The sequence below is a fragment of the Cetorhinus maximus genome, chromosome 14 (genome assembly GCF_964194155.1).
Source record: "Cetorhinus maximus chromosome 14, sCetMax3.hap1.1, whole genome shotgun sequence".
NCBI classification, from domain to species: Eukaryota; Metazoa; Chordata; class Chondrichthyes; order Lamniformes; family Cetorhinidae; genus Cetorhinus; species Cetorhinus maximus.
The window spans coordinates 81,094,539-81,110,068 of record NC_135892.1 but is presented as its reverse complement, the minus strand read 5'-3'; positions in this window follow the sequence as shown (position 1 = coordinate 81,110,068).

Here is a 15,530-nt window from a genome sequence, read left to right as displayed (position 1 = left end):
GATAGCATGTACAGTGAGGTAGTCATGCCGCAGGTAAAGAGTGCACAGGCAGAAAGGGATTGGATGACTGCCAGATAGAGTAAAAACACTAGGCAGGTAGTGCAGAAATCCTCTGGGTCCATCTCCCTCTCTAACAGATTTTCCATTTTTGGATACTGCTGGGGGTGATTGTTTCTCAGGGGCATGCAGCAAGAGCTAAGCCTACGGCACCATGAGTGACTCAGCTGGGGTGGTGGGGGTGGTTGTGAGGGGAAAGATTGGGAGAGCAATAGTGATAGGGGATTCTATCATAAGAGAAACAGATAGACATTTCTGCGGCCGCAGGCATGACACCAGGATGGTATGTTGTTTCCCTGGTGCCAAGGCCCAGGATGTCACTGAATGGCTGCAGGACATTCTGAAGGGGGAGGGTGAACGGCCAAAGGTCATCGTCCATATTGGTACTAACGACATAGGTAAAAAGAAGGATGTGTTGAAAGCGTAATATAGGGAGCTAGGAAATAAATTAAAAAGCAGGAGCTCAAAGGTAGTTAGCTCATGATTACTCCCAGAGCCACATTCTAGTGAGATCAGGAGTAGGAGAATGAATGCATGGCTGGAGAGATGGTGTAGGAGGGAGGGATTTAGATTCCTGAGGCATTGGGACTGATTCTGGGGAAGATGGGATCTGTACAAGCTGGACGGGTTGCACCCCAGCAGGACTGGGACCAATATCCTCGCAGGGGTATTTGCTAGTACTGTGGGGGAGGGTTTAAACTAGACTGGCAGGGGGATGGGAAACTCAGCGGGTAGACACAAGAGAGGGAAACAAAGATAGGAATGAAAGAAAAGCAGAAAGTAAAGTGGAAGACAGAGGAAACAAGGGCTAGCAGCAAATAGGGCCATAGTACAAAAAATGATATGCAAAATTGTTAAAAAGACAAGTCTAAAGGCACTGTATATGAATGCATGGAACACTCGCAATAAGGTAGATGAATTAACAGTGCAAGTCGATGTAAACGGGTACAATATTATTGTGATTACGGAGACATGGCTGCAGGGTGACCAAGGTTGGGAAATGAATGTCCAAGGGTACTCAAAGGAAAAGGGTGTGGCATGGCATTGTTAGTTAGGGATGAAATAAGTATGATAGTGAAAGAGGACATTGGCTCAGAAAATCTAGATGTAGAATTAGTCTGGGTGGAGCTAAGAAGCAATAAGGGGAAGAAAACATTAGTGGGAGTTGTCTATAGGCCTCCAAACAGTAGTGATAAGGTAAGGGATGGCATTAATTAAACAGGAAATTAGGGATGCATGTAATAAGGATGCTACAGTAATCATGGGTGACTTTGATCTACATATAGACTGGGCAAACCAAATTAGCAATAATACTGTGGTGGATAAATTCTTGGAATGTGTATGAGATGGTTTTTTTGACCAGTGTGTCGAGGAACTGGCTAAGGAACAGACTATCCTAGATTTGGTATTGTGCAACGAGAAGGGGTTAATTAATAATCTTTTTGTGCGGTGTTCTTTAGGGAACAGTGACCATAACATGATAGAATTCCTCATTAGGATGGAAAGTGAAGTAGTCCGATCTGAAACTAGGGTCCTAAATCTAAACAAGGGTAATTATGAAGGTACGAGGCATGAGTTGGCTAAGATAGATTGGGAAATTTCATTAAAAGGCTTGATGGTGGATAGGCATTGGCTAATATTTAAGGAATGAATGTATGTATTGCAACAGTTATACATTCCTTTCTGGCGTAAAAACATAACAGGAAAAGCGGCTCAACCATGGCCAACAAAAGAAATTAAGGATAATATTAGATCCAAAGAGGAGTCATATAAAGTTTCTAGAAAAAGTAGCAAGACTGAGCAGGGGAGCTGTTTAGGATTCAGCAAAGGAGGACCAAGAGATTGGTTAAGAGGGAAAAAATAATGTATGAGAGTAAACTTGCAAGGAATATAAGAGCGGACTGTAAAAGCTTCTATAAGTATGTAAAAAGAAAAAGATTTGTGAAGACAAGTGGAAGTCCCCTACAGTTCTAAACAGGAGAATTTATAATAGAGAACAAGGAAATGGCAGAGCAATTAAACAACTACTTTACTCCTGTCTTCACGGAGGAAGACACAGATCACTTACCAGAAATACTAGGGAACTGAGGGTCTAGTAAGAAGGAGGAATTAAAGGAAATTAGTATTACTAAAACACTAGCGCTGGAGAAATTAATGGGACTGAAAGCCGATAAATCCCCAGGGCCTGATAATCTACATCCCATGGTACGAAAGGAGGTTGCTATGGAAATAGATGATGTGGTGGTTGTCATCTTCCAAAATTCTGTAGGTTCTGGAACAGTCCCAGCAGATTGGAGGGTGGCAGATGTAACCCCACTATTTAAAAAAGGAGGGAGGGAGAAAACAGCAAATTACAGACCAGTTAACCTAACATCAATAGGAGGGAAAACATCAATAGGAGGGAAAATGCTAGAGTCTATTATAAAGGATGTGATAACAGGACACTTAGAAAATATAAAAGGGATTAGACAAAGTCAACATGGATTTATGAAAGGGAAATCGTGTTTGACAAACATACTGGAGTTTTTTGAGGACGTAACTATCAGAATAGATGAGGGAGAACCAGTGGAGGTAGTGTATTTGGATTTTCAGAAAGCTTTTGTTAAAGTCCCACATAAGAGGTTAGTGTATAAAATAAAAGCAAATTGGATTGGGGATGCTATATTTATATGGATTGAGAATTGGTTAGCAGATAGACAACAGAGAATAGGAATAAACGGGTCTTTTTCGGAGTGGCAGGCAGTGACTAGTGGGGCACCGCACGGATCAGTGCTTGGGCCCCAGCTATTCACAATATTGATCTGGATGAAGGATCCAAATGTAACATTTCCAAGTTTGCTGATAACACAAAACTTGGTGGGAATGGGAGCGGTGAGGAGGGTGTTAAGAGGCTTCAAGGCGATTTAGACAGGTTGAGTGAGTGGGCAAAAACATGGCAGATGCAGTATAACGTGGATAAGTGCGATGTTATCCACTTCAGTAGGAAAAACAGGATGGCAGAGTATGATTGAAATGGTGCTGATTGGGAAATGTTGATGTACAAAGGGACCTGGGGTCCTTGTACACCAATCACTGAAAGCAAGCAGGCAGGTGCAGCAAGCAGTTCAGAAGGCAAATGGTATGTTGGCCTTCATTGTGTGAGGACTTGAGTACAGGAGCAAGTCTTACTGCAGCTGTACAGGGCCTTGATGAGACCACAGCTGGGCAGAAGTTTTCACTTGGCATGTGGGAGCATGGCCGACATGCTCGAGCATAAATAGCGCACGATGACATCGGGTGAGTGTCCCAATGTGATTGCGCACTCGCGCGATATTTCATTCAGCAGGCACGAGTGGGAGTCAGAGCTGCGCCCGCCATCAATTACAAGGCCAGGTAAGGCCATTAAAAAGACAATTAAACTGTATTTTGTGTTGCCCGTGCAATTTTGCGCTTGTTGCACAGGCAAGACGGGCAGACAGACAATTTCAAAAACCTCATCCAAGGGCGGGATAAAAAGGATTAGCAGCATTGCCAGTGTGAGTAGTGTGGAGTTTTGAAGATAGTTTGATGCTGGTTGCTTACTGGTATTTGGCAGCTTCATTCTTAGCATTTCCATGCATCATTTCAGAACTTATTCATGTCTGCAAGGGCCCCGGAGGATTCAGACTGTGTGGCCTTTCCAGGAATCAGACAGCCTTCCGTTACCCTGGTAATGGGGATTGTCGTCTCTGCCTGCGGCACCTCCTCTGAGGAGGAAGAGATGGGCAGAGGGGAGAGGAGGCCAGGTGTCCCAGTGCAGCCTCCAGGGTAAGGACTTGTGGGAGGAGAGGCGCAGGCACAAGGGTAACAGGGCCAGCAGGAAATCCAAGGCGGAAGGGGTGGCAGAAGGCAGCACTATCCTGCTGCCAGGGTTTACAGGTGGCAATGCAGCTACCTCAATATGTCTGAGGTGCAATGCCAAATGAGGCTCCGCCTCTCAAATGAGACAATGACCTCCATTTATCAGATGATTTGGCCTGAGATCAGCTCTGACTGTGTGGGTGGACACCCCATGCCAGTGGCTCTGAAGGTCACAGCAGCTCTCAACTTCGATGCCTCTGGCTCTTTCCAGGGGTCAGTGGGGGATCTGTGTGGAGTCTCCCAATCAGCTGTACACAGTTGCATCCAGCTGGTGATAGAAGCTCTGTTCAGATGGTTACTGACCTTTATTCTTTACCGTATGGAAGAGGCCAGCCAGGCTGAGTGAGCCAGCGGCTTTGCAGTGATTGCTGGGGTGCAATAGACTGCACACATGTGGCCATCAAGGCACCAGCGGGTCAGCCCGGTGCCTTCATCAACAAGAATGGCTTCCACTCCTTGAACGTGCAGATCCTGCAAGTCTGTGCAAGGTACCCTGGCAGCTCCCATGACGCACACATCCTGAGACACTCCCAGGTGCCGAGGCTCTTCAGTGCTCCAGCGCAGCTGGATGGATGGCTGCTGGGTGACAAGGGCTATCCGTTGAAGAGATGGCTCATGACGCCTCTCTGCCACCCAAGAACGGAGGCAGAGCAGCGTTACAATATGAGTCCACAAGGGCGGTAGCAGAAAGGACCATAGGTCTTCCCAAGGTGCGCTTCCGATGCCTGGACCATTCAGGCGGTGCACTACAATACCTGCCAGAGTGGGTGTCACTGATAGTGGCTGCATGCTGCGCTCGCCACAATCTGGCACTGGCAAGAGAGTTCCACTGGAGGAAGAGGATCTTGACACAGCTGCACAGGCCATAGATGATGAATCCAGTGGTGAGTCAGAAGAGGAGCACGGTGAAGAGAATGCTGAGGGTGTGGAGGCAGACCTCTGTAACCTTCAGGGAGGAATGGACACCAGGGATGCCTTGATCCAACACTCCTTCAGCTCGGCTGTGCTGGTGCCTGGTTCAGAGAGCGGGTGTGACACAGGTGTAAATGTAGCCCAGCGGTCCTCCGGCATCAGGGGTGGCCCTTCGGGGTCCAGAGAGTGAGTGCGTGCTGGCGAATCTGAAAGGGAGAACAAGGACATATCACTAGTTAAAATCATCACTCTTTCATTGTGCATGCCAGGCACCCTGGTGAGACAATGGAGATCTGAATTATGGTGCCATCTTTCAATGATCATTGGGAACTCCAGGTTTGATGCTCCAATCAATGAAGAGACTACACTAGAATGGTTGCACAATCCGAAACTCTTCATCTCTGGGCACTGCATTCTTACCTTTGTCTGGCAACCCCGCCTCTCCGTGCCTGGTTGAACGTGGATTGTGCCGGCTCTCCAGCTCAAGGGTGTCCTGCTTGAACCTGGTAAACAGCAGCAGCAGGTCGGACCCCTGCTGAACCATGACCCCTCCAATTGGTTATTGTTGAATCCAAGTTACCGGTTTGTTGGGTCCTGTTCACACGCTTGTTGTAAGGGGTGGCTGATTTGGTACTAATGATAGAGTTGAGTAGCCAACACTTCATTGGTAGAAACTCTGTGTTTATTTATAAAGGTACCAGCAGCAACTAAACATGTACTAACATTTCAAACTCTATCTCTACACTACTGCTGCTACTAACTACTGACTGCAGACTGCTAACTACAGAGGTATCCCGCGCTATGCTATTGGACACTAAGATCATGTAATCTTACATTATAACATTATTTTTAAAGGTATATTACACATCAGATTACCACAGTTATGGCTTGTCTTCAGAGGAGCATTGATTAGTCCGCTCTCTACCTGCAGCACCATTGCAGCCTGGCCAACCCCACCTGAGGAGCACCTCACAGGGCTCATCTGAGTCGTGGCCCTCGAGCCACAAAACACTCAGTCCAAACAGCCGGGTAGACCCCCTTGGCCAGCTCTGGGCATCACTGACAGTTGGCGCTCAGACTCTAGCACCCCTGAGGTCCATGGGGGGGCAGCCACACCTTAATACTTCTGCACACTGACCTATGCCAACACAGTACTCACCTTTCCTGAGCGCAGTAGGTTATTGAACCTCTTTCAGCACTGCACCCATGTGCCCACCACATCATTGCTGCAACCCCCTCCCATACCCTCTTGGTGAGGTGCAGTGGCCTCCTCCTCCCACCCCTGAGGACAAGGGTGTCCCTTCTGGCAGCCACCTCCTCCAGGAGGACCACGAGGCACTCGTCTGAAAAGCAGAGGGGGGGGCCGAGTGCCCATCCGACCTGCCCTCCCGCCTGCTGTGCCCAGCCACACTCGACTCCATAACCTGAATATTGAAAATGTAGAGGAGATGCTCTTCTTCCAGGGGCTGCCTGTGCCATTTTTAAACCAGCCGTTGGGTCACCATTGGACCCGGCAGCCGACAGGTACCCACCCCCACCCGCCCCTTCCTGACCAGTGAGGAGCCGTGTTTCATGCTGGGCGGGCCTTAATTGGCCTGCCAGCGTGAAATCGCGGTCCGGGGCCAACCGCGGCTGGTGGGTCATTTTCCGGCTGCTTCCGGGCCTGCTGACCTCAAAATTCTTCCCCTGGAATATTATGTGCAGTTTTCTCCTTACCTAAGAAAGGATATACTTGCTGTAGAGAGAGTGCAGCAAAGGTTCACCAGACTGATTCCTGGGATGGCAGGATTGTCGTATGACGAGATATTAGATTGACTAGGCCTGAATTCACTGGAGTTTAGAAGAATGAGATGGGATCTCATTGAAATGTATTAAATTCTGACCAGGATGGACAGACTGGATGCAGGGATGATGTTTCCTCTGGCTCGGGGGCCTAGAACAAAGGGTCACAACCTCAGGATATGGGGTAGGCCATTTAGGGCTAAGATGAGGAGAAACCTCTTCACTCAGAGAATGGTGCACCTGTGGAATTCTCTGCCACAGAAGTCTGTGAAGGCCAAGTCACTGAATATATTTAAGAAGGATATAGATAGATTTCTGGACTCTAAAGGAATCAAGGGTATGGGGAGAGAGCAGGAGTATGGCATTGAGATAGAGGATTAGCCATGATCATATTGAATGGTGGAGCAGGCTCGAAGGGCTGAATTACTTACTCCTGCTTCTATATTCAAAGTTTCCATGGTACAAGCAACCTCACTATTGAAATGGACCAAAAAAATCTATTACACCAAAAACGACAAAAATATTTATAACCCCATGTCTCTTTAAATAAACATTCCTGTACATCCATTGTGAATAGCTGTTTTTTATTAACAAATTCAGAGCTGCATATATGTTGGGAAATAATGCAGGCAATTATATGATGTCATACCCCTCACCTAAGAAAGATAAAGTGATTCAGAACACGAATTAGCGATCCGCATGAGAAAAAAAGCTTGCATTTATACAGCAGGTTTCACGACCCTGGGATGTCCCAAATTGCTCTACAGCCGATGGAGTACTTTAGAAGTGTGGCCACTGTTGTAAAGTAGGAAAGGTGGCAACCAATTTGCACACAGCAAGCTTCCACAGCAATGTGAATTGATCAGACAATTTGCTTTATTGGCCAGCATGCTATGGTGAACTCAGCTGCTCTTCTTCGAAACAGTGGCATGGGATCTTTTACTTTCACCTGAGAATTCGTTTAAAACCTCATCTGAAAGACAGCACCTCTGACAATGCAGGAATCCCATAGTACTTTATGAGTGGAGACTTGGCATAATCAACCTCTTGGACTGCATTATGCTCTGAGTATGTTAGTTTATGTTGATCAAATGAGCCAAGAGTCTGGCCTTATTGTGCCGTGTTGCTATTTAGCAATAACATTCATGCCTTATGCTACTGTTGCTTTTTAAGTAAGGTAATTTTTCCAGAATTTCAGCTATGACCCTATTAATTGCCAATGTGCTGACTCTTTCATTGACATGTTGCTATGCTAGGTACTTGTATATTTAGCCCTTGTCTTCCACCACTAAATGTTTAGTTGCATTCTCTTATAACAGACAATACCAACACATACATGCAGGAACCAGATTAGTAAAATGACTTTTCTCAATTCAGCCAATATCTACAAAAATTTTGTAATCCACAGCTCCACTGAGAAGATCCTTGTATTTTTAGGTTTTTAAATAATTCATTGAGCTACTTGAGAATGTTAAGGGATTATTATTTCATGGGTGGTGTGATTGGTCTTTGTGTTCATTGTTGCTAAAGAAAGCAGATGCTTGAAATCCTATGATTTTATTAGTGGGCTTTACATTAAGGTCCTTTCTCCTGGATGTGGAATAAAGAAAGTGCCTGCATTTGTAAAGAGAGTGCCTGCATTTATAAAGAGAAAATTTAGCCTCAGGTTCCATTATCCCTTCCATTTTATTGATGACAGTACATTCAAGGAGATCTTCTTTAAAAGCAATAGCTTACTTCCGGTTCAGTTAGTTTTCAAAAGTTATCCATGTGTGCTCCACCACATAATACCTGGATCAATTTATTATTGCTCTGTGCCTGTTAAACATGGTATAGGCTTATCTTATATTATATTATAGTTCCAATGTGGCACAAGAGATGGTTCTAACCTCATTTGAAAGGGGAAATCTGTTCTTGCCCAGGTCTCAGCAAAAGAGCAGAAAGTCCTTGTATTTAGTTGGCAGCAATATAAGTAGATGTTCACAGTGTACATAAAGTTCCTTTGCAGTGGAAATTCACCTGTTGCAGTATTAAGCTCTTGGTGCAACAGATGAATTGCTTGTCTGGAGAATCTGGCCAGGGATTTGCCCATGGATACTCTTAGCACATCCAATTCTGGCTTCAGTTCATACTTGAAGCTGTTGCTTCAGCCTGAGTAGATGGGAATTCCTGAACTTAAAAAAACTTTTAAGCAGATCCAGAATTCTTGTCACAGCACCCAATACAGAGTCCATTCCCAGAGCAAAGCAACAATGCCAGTTAAAACCTGGAGTCAGGTCCAACAGTGAAAACAGTGAAGAATGACTCTTAGTGAAATGGGATGACGAGGGAAGATTGAGCCTGCAAATTCAGGAGGGTTAGAGCGAGAGAGTGTCTCTGTGATCTGGAGGGGGGAGGTACTGCTTCTGGAAATTAAAGGATCAGGAATGCCTCTGAAATACCTAGAGGATAAAGCTGCCTCCCTGATCGGGGAAAAGGTGGGGTAGAAGGGGAAGCGCTTTTGTGAAGTAAGGGTTAAAAGGGCATCTGTGAAAGATGAAGTGTGCCATGTGATAGGGAGAGGAAATTACTTTTGGAGAAGGGGAATGAGGAAGAAAAGCCTCTGTAGGGTGAAGAATACCTTTGTTAACTGGAGGAGGCTTTTGGGAGAGAAGTGCCTCTGTGCACAGGGGAGTTATCTGTGAACTGAGGGAAATGAGAATCCCCATAAACTGTGAGCTGTTGAGTACTTCTGTGAATTGGGGGAATGAGCTATCTCTGTGAACTGGGGGAGTGGGGTGGGGGTAAAAAGTATATCTGCAAATTAGGGAATGGGGGATCATCAGTATGCCTGTGAACTGTGTGGTGGACAGTAACTGTGAGCTGGGTGATGCATCTATTGCAAACTGCAAGATGAAAACCTTGCATTTCTAAACCAAATATTTGGAAAATTGCCAACTATCTCTGGTAAAATGCATAATTTGCATCTTTAACAAATAAAATACATGTATTAAATTTAGGTATCAATAGAAAAAATGCTTTTTTACTATAATTTTGACAGTAACGTTATCTCTGAAACAAGCATTTACTTAAGATTTTTGGAATTAAGATAAGATTTTTGGCCTTTGATTCCCATGACAAATAAACTCTTCTAATAGCACATTCAGAATAATTTATCATCACAGCTATATTAGAACCAATTACGGTCACAACCATAAAATCTGTTCCTCAAACCAAAGACATTATCTATAACCATGATATAGTTATACCACTTAAACAGATTTATTTAGGACATGATTATGTTTTTTGTTAAAATAACTATTTGAAATCATAAAGTGCAGCATAGTGATTAGCCTTTTTACCTCCATAATAAAAACATGGCTGTTACTTTTCTTGCCTTTTTTTGGGCTTTTTTCACAATAACAGCAAAGATGGTCTGGAAGATGAGTTTATAGGATGCTTTGTGACAGCTTCCTGGAGCAATATGTTGTGGAACCAACTAAGGATGAAGCTATTTTAAATCTAGTATTGTGCAATGTGACAGGGTTAATTAATAGTGCCATAGTAAAAGGTCTACAGGAAAATAGTGATCATAACATAGTTGACTTCCACATTAGTTTGAAAATGATTACCCATATCACAAACAAGAAACTTAAACTTAAACAAAACCAACTACATAGGTATGAGGGGAGAGCTTGCTAAGGTTGGTTGGGTAAATAGACTAAAAGGAATGGTGGTAAATAACCAGTGGGAAATATTTAAAGAAACAATTCAAATGTTCAACAAAAAATACATCATATTGAAAAACAAAAACTCATGAGAAAGATCCATCCATGGCTGACTAGGCTAGGGAGGTTAAGGATAGTATTAGACCAAATGAAGAGCTTATAATGTTGCAAAGAATGGTAGTAAATCTGAGGATTGTGAATATTTTAGAAACCAGCAAAGGGCCACTAAAAAGTTGATAAAAATGGAAAAATATAGAATATGAGAGTAAACCAGCCAAGAATATAAAAGCAGGTTGTAAGAGCTTTTATAAGTATATAAAAAGAGAGTAGCTAAAGTAAAAGTTGGTCCTTTAGATGCAGAGACAGGAGTAATTATCAGGGGAATAAGGAAATGGCTGAGAGATTGAATAAATATTTTGTCTGTTTTCGCAGTAGAAGACACAAATTACTACCAGAAATAAAGAGTAAATGAAAGGCTAATAAGAGTGAGGAAATTAAGGTAACTAATATCATCAGAGAAAAAGTATTGGAGAAACTTAAGGGACTAAAATCCAACAAATGCCCAGGGCCTTATGGTCTACATCCTAGGGTTCTAAGAGAGATAGTTGTCTATGATTTTCCAAAATTCCCTAGATTTTGGAAAAGTCCCAGCAGATTGGAAGTTAGCAAATGTAACACTGCTACTCAAGAAAGGAGGGAGAGAGAAAACAGGGAACTATAGGCCAAATAGCCTGACATCAGTCATCAGGGAATTGCTGAAATCTATTATTAAGGAAGCTTTAAGAATGTGCCTGAGATTCCATATGCAATAGGTCATAGTATATGGAATCTCAGGTGTGTAGATACATCACAGTCAGAGCCAGAACAAAGGGAGAGATATAAGCTATGGCAAGCCTAGTCAAAAGACACCATGAACCATTTGGACTGAACATAAATGAGGCAAAGACCAACATTACGGCTCTAAAAGACAATGGAAAAGTCACAAACAGAAAATGCTGGAAAAACTCAGCAGGTGTGACAGTATCTGTGGAGAGAGAAACAGTGTTGACATTTCGAGCCTGTTTGACTCTTCTTCAGAGCTCTCTTCTTCAGTACCTTGGATGGATGATAAACACCAAAATTACATTCAAGAAGTAAATCCAGCTTAGATTAGCTATGGCAAGAGGTAAGACCAGTGATTCAAGTGGCATCTGGAAGTCTAAAAGCATCAGCATGAAGCTGAAAAAAAGTATCGTATGAGTGTGGAGTGTTGCACTTTATGGATGCAAGAGTTGGACTCTGAAGAAAGAAAATGAGAGAAGGATAACAGCTTTTGAAATGTAGTATGACAGAGGATGCTCAGAATCAGCTGGATGGACAGAAAGACAAATGAGTCGGTTAAGTAAAGAGATGAATTTCAGGAATCAAAAGAGTTGCTAAATATAGTTAAAGAGAGAAAGATAGCCAAGCATGGACATTGGAAATAAAGACCTGACAGCCTTATGTTGGTAACAACCGAAGGAGAAATTGAGAGTAAAAACAGGAGAAGAAGAAGAAACATTGGATGGTTGGATAAAATTGAGACATGGACTGAGGGAGGCGTGAAGAAAGCCAGCGAAGAAGCAAGATGATGAGAGCAGCCCTACTAAAGCTATGGTCACAACCAACAAATGAACAAACAAAAACAAAATTACCTGGAAAAACTCAGCAGGTCTGGCAGCATCGGCGGAGAAGAAAAGAGTTGACGTTTCGAGTCCTCACGACCCTTCAACAGAACAATGTACTTAGAAAACATAGAATGATTAGAATTAGCCAACATGGTTTTGTAAAAGGGAAATCCTGTCTGACAAATTTGTTAGAGTCTTTTGAGGATGTACCAGCAGGGTAGATAAAGGGGAACCGATAGTCCCCCGAGATTTCCAAAAGGCATTCAATAATACACGAGATAAGTACTCATGGAGTTGGGGACGTTTTATTAGCACAGGTAGAGGATTGGTTAATGGACAAAAAGCAGGCTATAGGAATAAATGGGACATTTTCAAGTTGGCAGACTGTAACTAGTGAAGTGCCACAAGGATCAATGCTGGAGCCTCAATTATTTACAATCTATATTAATGACTGAGGCAAAGACACAGAGGCAGTACAGTGAAGGTACTAGATGGGTCCCTGGAATGTGAGGGTTGTCCTATGATGAGAGGCTGATTAAATGAATCCAAGTTCTCCTGAGTTTAGAAGAAAGAGAGGTGAGCTAATTGAAACATTTAAAACTATGAAGGAGTTTGGGAGGGTAAATACTGAAAGGTTATTTCTGGTAGCTGAGGAATCTAGAACAAGGGGGCACAGTTTCAGGATAAGGGGCTGATCATTTAGGACTAAGATGAGGAGCAATTTCTTCACTTAAAGGGTTGTGAATCTTAGGCATTCTCTACATCAAAGGGTTATGGTTGCACCAGCATTGAATATATTTAAGGCTGAGATAGACGGATTTTTGGTCTCTGAGTGAATCAAGAGATATGGGAAGCGGGCAGGAAAATTGAATTGAAACCCAAGATCAGCCATGATCCTACTGAATAGTGAAGCAGTCTGGACAGGCCATATGGCCTTCTGCTCCTATTTCTTATATTCTTATGTTCCCTGCATCCTGTGGGGAACACCACTAAGCCTGCATGGAAAGCAACTGAGCCAATTAAAAAGGCAATCAGAATCTTTTAAACCATTATCTCCTTCTTCCCCAACAACACCAGGATTCCATGCTGTGATAGCACCTCACCAATGTCACTGAGGTGAATGCACAGGGGGAAGAGCTCCTTCAGTGAAACTAACCAGCTGGGAAGGCTTTAATCAGTTACACTGAAGAGCTCCAGCCATGGCCACTGAGAAAGTGCTGTTCAAAGTACTTCTTCTCACAGAGAGTGCTTTCACTGCATGACAGGTGATTTCCAACTTCGTGGAAGGCACGTCACCTGTCTGGCACTTCACTGACATTCAGCTGTGCTTCCTTGCTGCCAGCCTTCAACATGGCATGGGAGCAGCTTATGCAACTCCACCTTCCACCTCTACTAAGAGGCAAAGGCAGAAGCTACACCACTTGCAGCAGCTCCCCAGCAGCAAGAGCAATACAAGCAGCAGCAGCTCCAGCCTCCAATTGTCAGTACCCCTCCCCTCCCTCACCGGGGCCTGCCTGACTAGCCCTGATGAGGCCATCCCACATACCTTGACCTCAGGCCTCCAATGCTGCTCCTGTTCAATGACTGACTGCAGTCTCACCAGTGGCTACCACTCTCAGTGATGTTGGACTGGAAAGCTGCTGACCATCTGACTGGCTGGCAGTCCTTGGAGGTGGGACATCTTCCCTCAAGGAGGTGGAAGCCACAACCTCAGACGGTTAACTGTTGGAGCCACTCAAAATTTCATCGCTGATTCCAGGGCAATGGAGGCTGCCTCATCCCCAAAAGCTAGTTAACAGGACCAATACTGACCAATACTGACAAATGCAGCCCAATGTCTTCATAAAGGTTGGGAAGAATGCCTTTCTAAAAGGAAAAGGGAGAGAGTAAAGCAGGAGATTGACTCTTCAGATAGCTTTGCTTCCTCAAAAACTAAGTTGAAAACATACCCTATTCTTTCTAGAATGCACAATTTTTTGATGTAAAGAATTAAAGACAATTCAGGGGGAGCATGACCTCAAATCCACCTTAAAAATGTGTATGGCAAAATGAACCAAGCAGCATTGGGTACAATTCTAAATTTACATCCTTGCTAATGTTACAATCGGGCACAGGGTGAGGTCCCCCCAGTTTGTTATGATCCTGGACGAGATACCCGAAATTGTTATCTTCCCGAACGGGACCCCAATTTTGATGTGGTCCTGGGTGTGGAGGGATGAACTGGCTCCCCTTCTTTATTCAACCCCCTCACTTGGTTACAACAAGGTTAATTTAAAAGGGACGCCTTCCCTCGTGGATACCTTATTCCAGTCCAAATGTATTTATGTTTTAGAAGGAGCCAATTTAACCAGGCTTTCTTTAGTCCAAGAAAGAGTAAGTTTATTAGTTACTAAAAACCTGAGATAAAATAATAAAGACACAACACATATACACATAGATCAGAAATAAGAAGTTGAGTCCAAAAATAAAAGTTATAAAAGATATACAAATCAGTCTTTGGGTTATCCGTGAGGAGTAGATGGTGAAACATTGCGGATGTTAAATTGGGTGATTCCGGTAGAGCCAACTTTGGTAGTTGAGCAGTTGGTTTAGAGACACTTGGTACTGTAGGTTAACTGAAGGAACCTCTACCCCGATGTCACTTGACTCAATTGCTACTTTAAATACTTGGTTAAAGTCCAGAGCTGCAAGCACAGGCTCGCCTATTAAAATGGCTTTCAGCTTTTCGAAAGCTGTCTGGCATTTCTCAGTCCATACTGCCTTTGCTTTTTTCTGTAGTAGGTCTGTCAGCAGGGAGGCTACTGTGCTGAAGTTAGGGATGAACTTGCAAGAGAACCCACACATCCCCAAGAATCTCATGACTTCCTGTTTTGTTGTGGGAATGGGGAACTGTACTACTGCTTGTACCTTTGCAGCCCTAGGAAGCACTTGTCCTTGACCCACTATGTGTCCTAGATAGGTCACCTGACTGTACTTTCTGGAAAAGGACTTCCAGTTGCTCTAAGTGAGTTTCCCAGGTGCCACTGTACATTAGGAGGTCGCCTAGGTACACTACGCAATTGGATAAACCTACCACTACCTGGTTCATTAGCCTCTGAAAGGTGGCTGGGGCATTTCAGAGTCCAAATGGCATGACTCAACACTGTTATATCCCATCCGGAGTCACAAAGGAATAGATTTCCTTCACGCAAGCAGTCAAGGGAACCTGCCAGTATCACTTGAGTTAATCTATCTTTGTAATGTAGGTTGCTTTACCTACCCTATCTATGCAGTCTTCCAGGTGGGGGATCAGGTAGGAGTCGGCTCTGGTCACTGCATTAGCTTTTTGGTAGTCAATGCTGAGATGTGGTAATCAGTCTCCATTGCCTCCGTAACCACAGAAGATTAGAGTTCAGTCTTTTGCATTGCATTTCTCCTTTCAAGCATCTCTGTCTGAAATAGGCATTGACACCTTTTTAGGTGCAACATTCCATGTTCTCTCTGAACTAGTCAGTCAAGTATAATCCACATGGGAATTTTCCAGAAGGTGGTTACTTTACATTCTCAG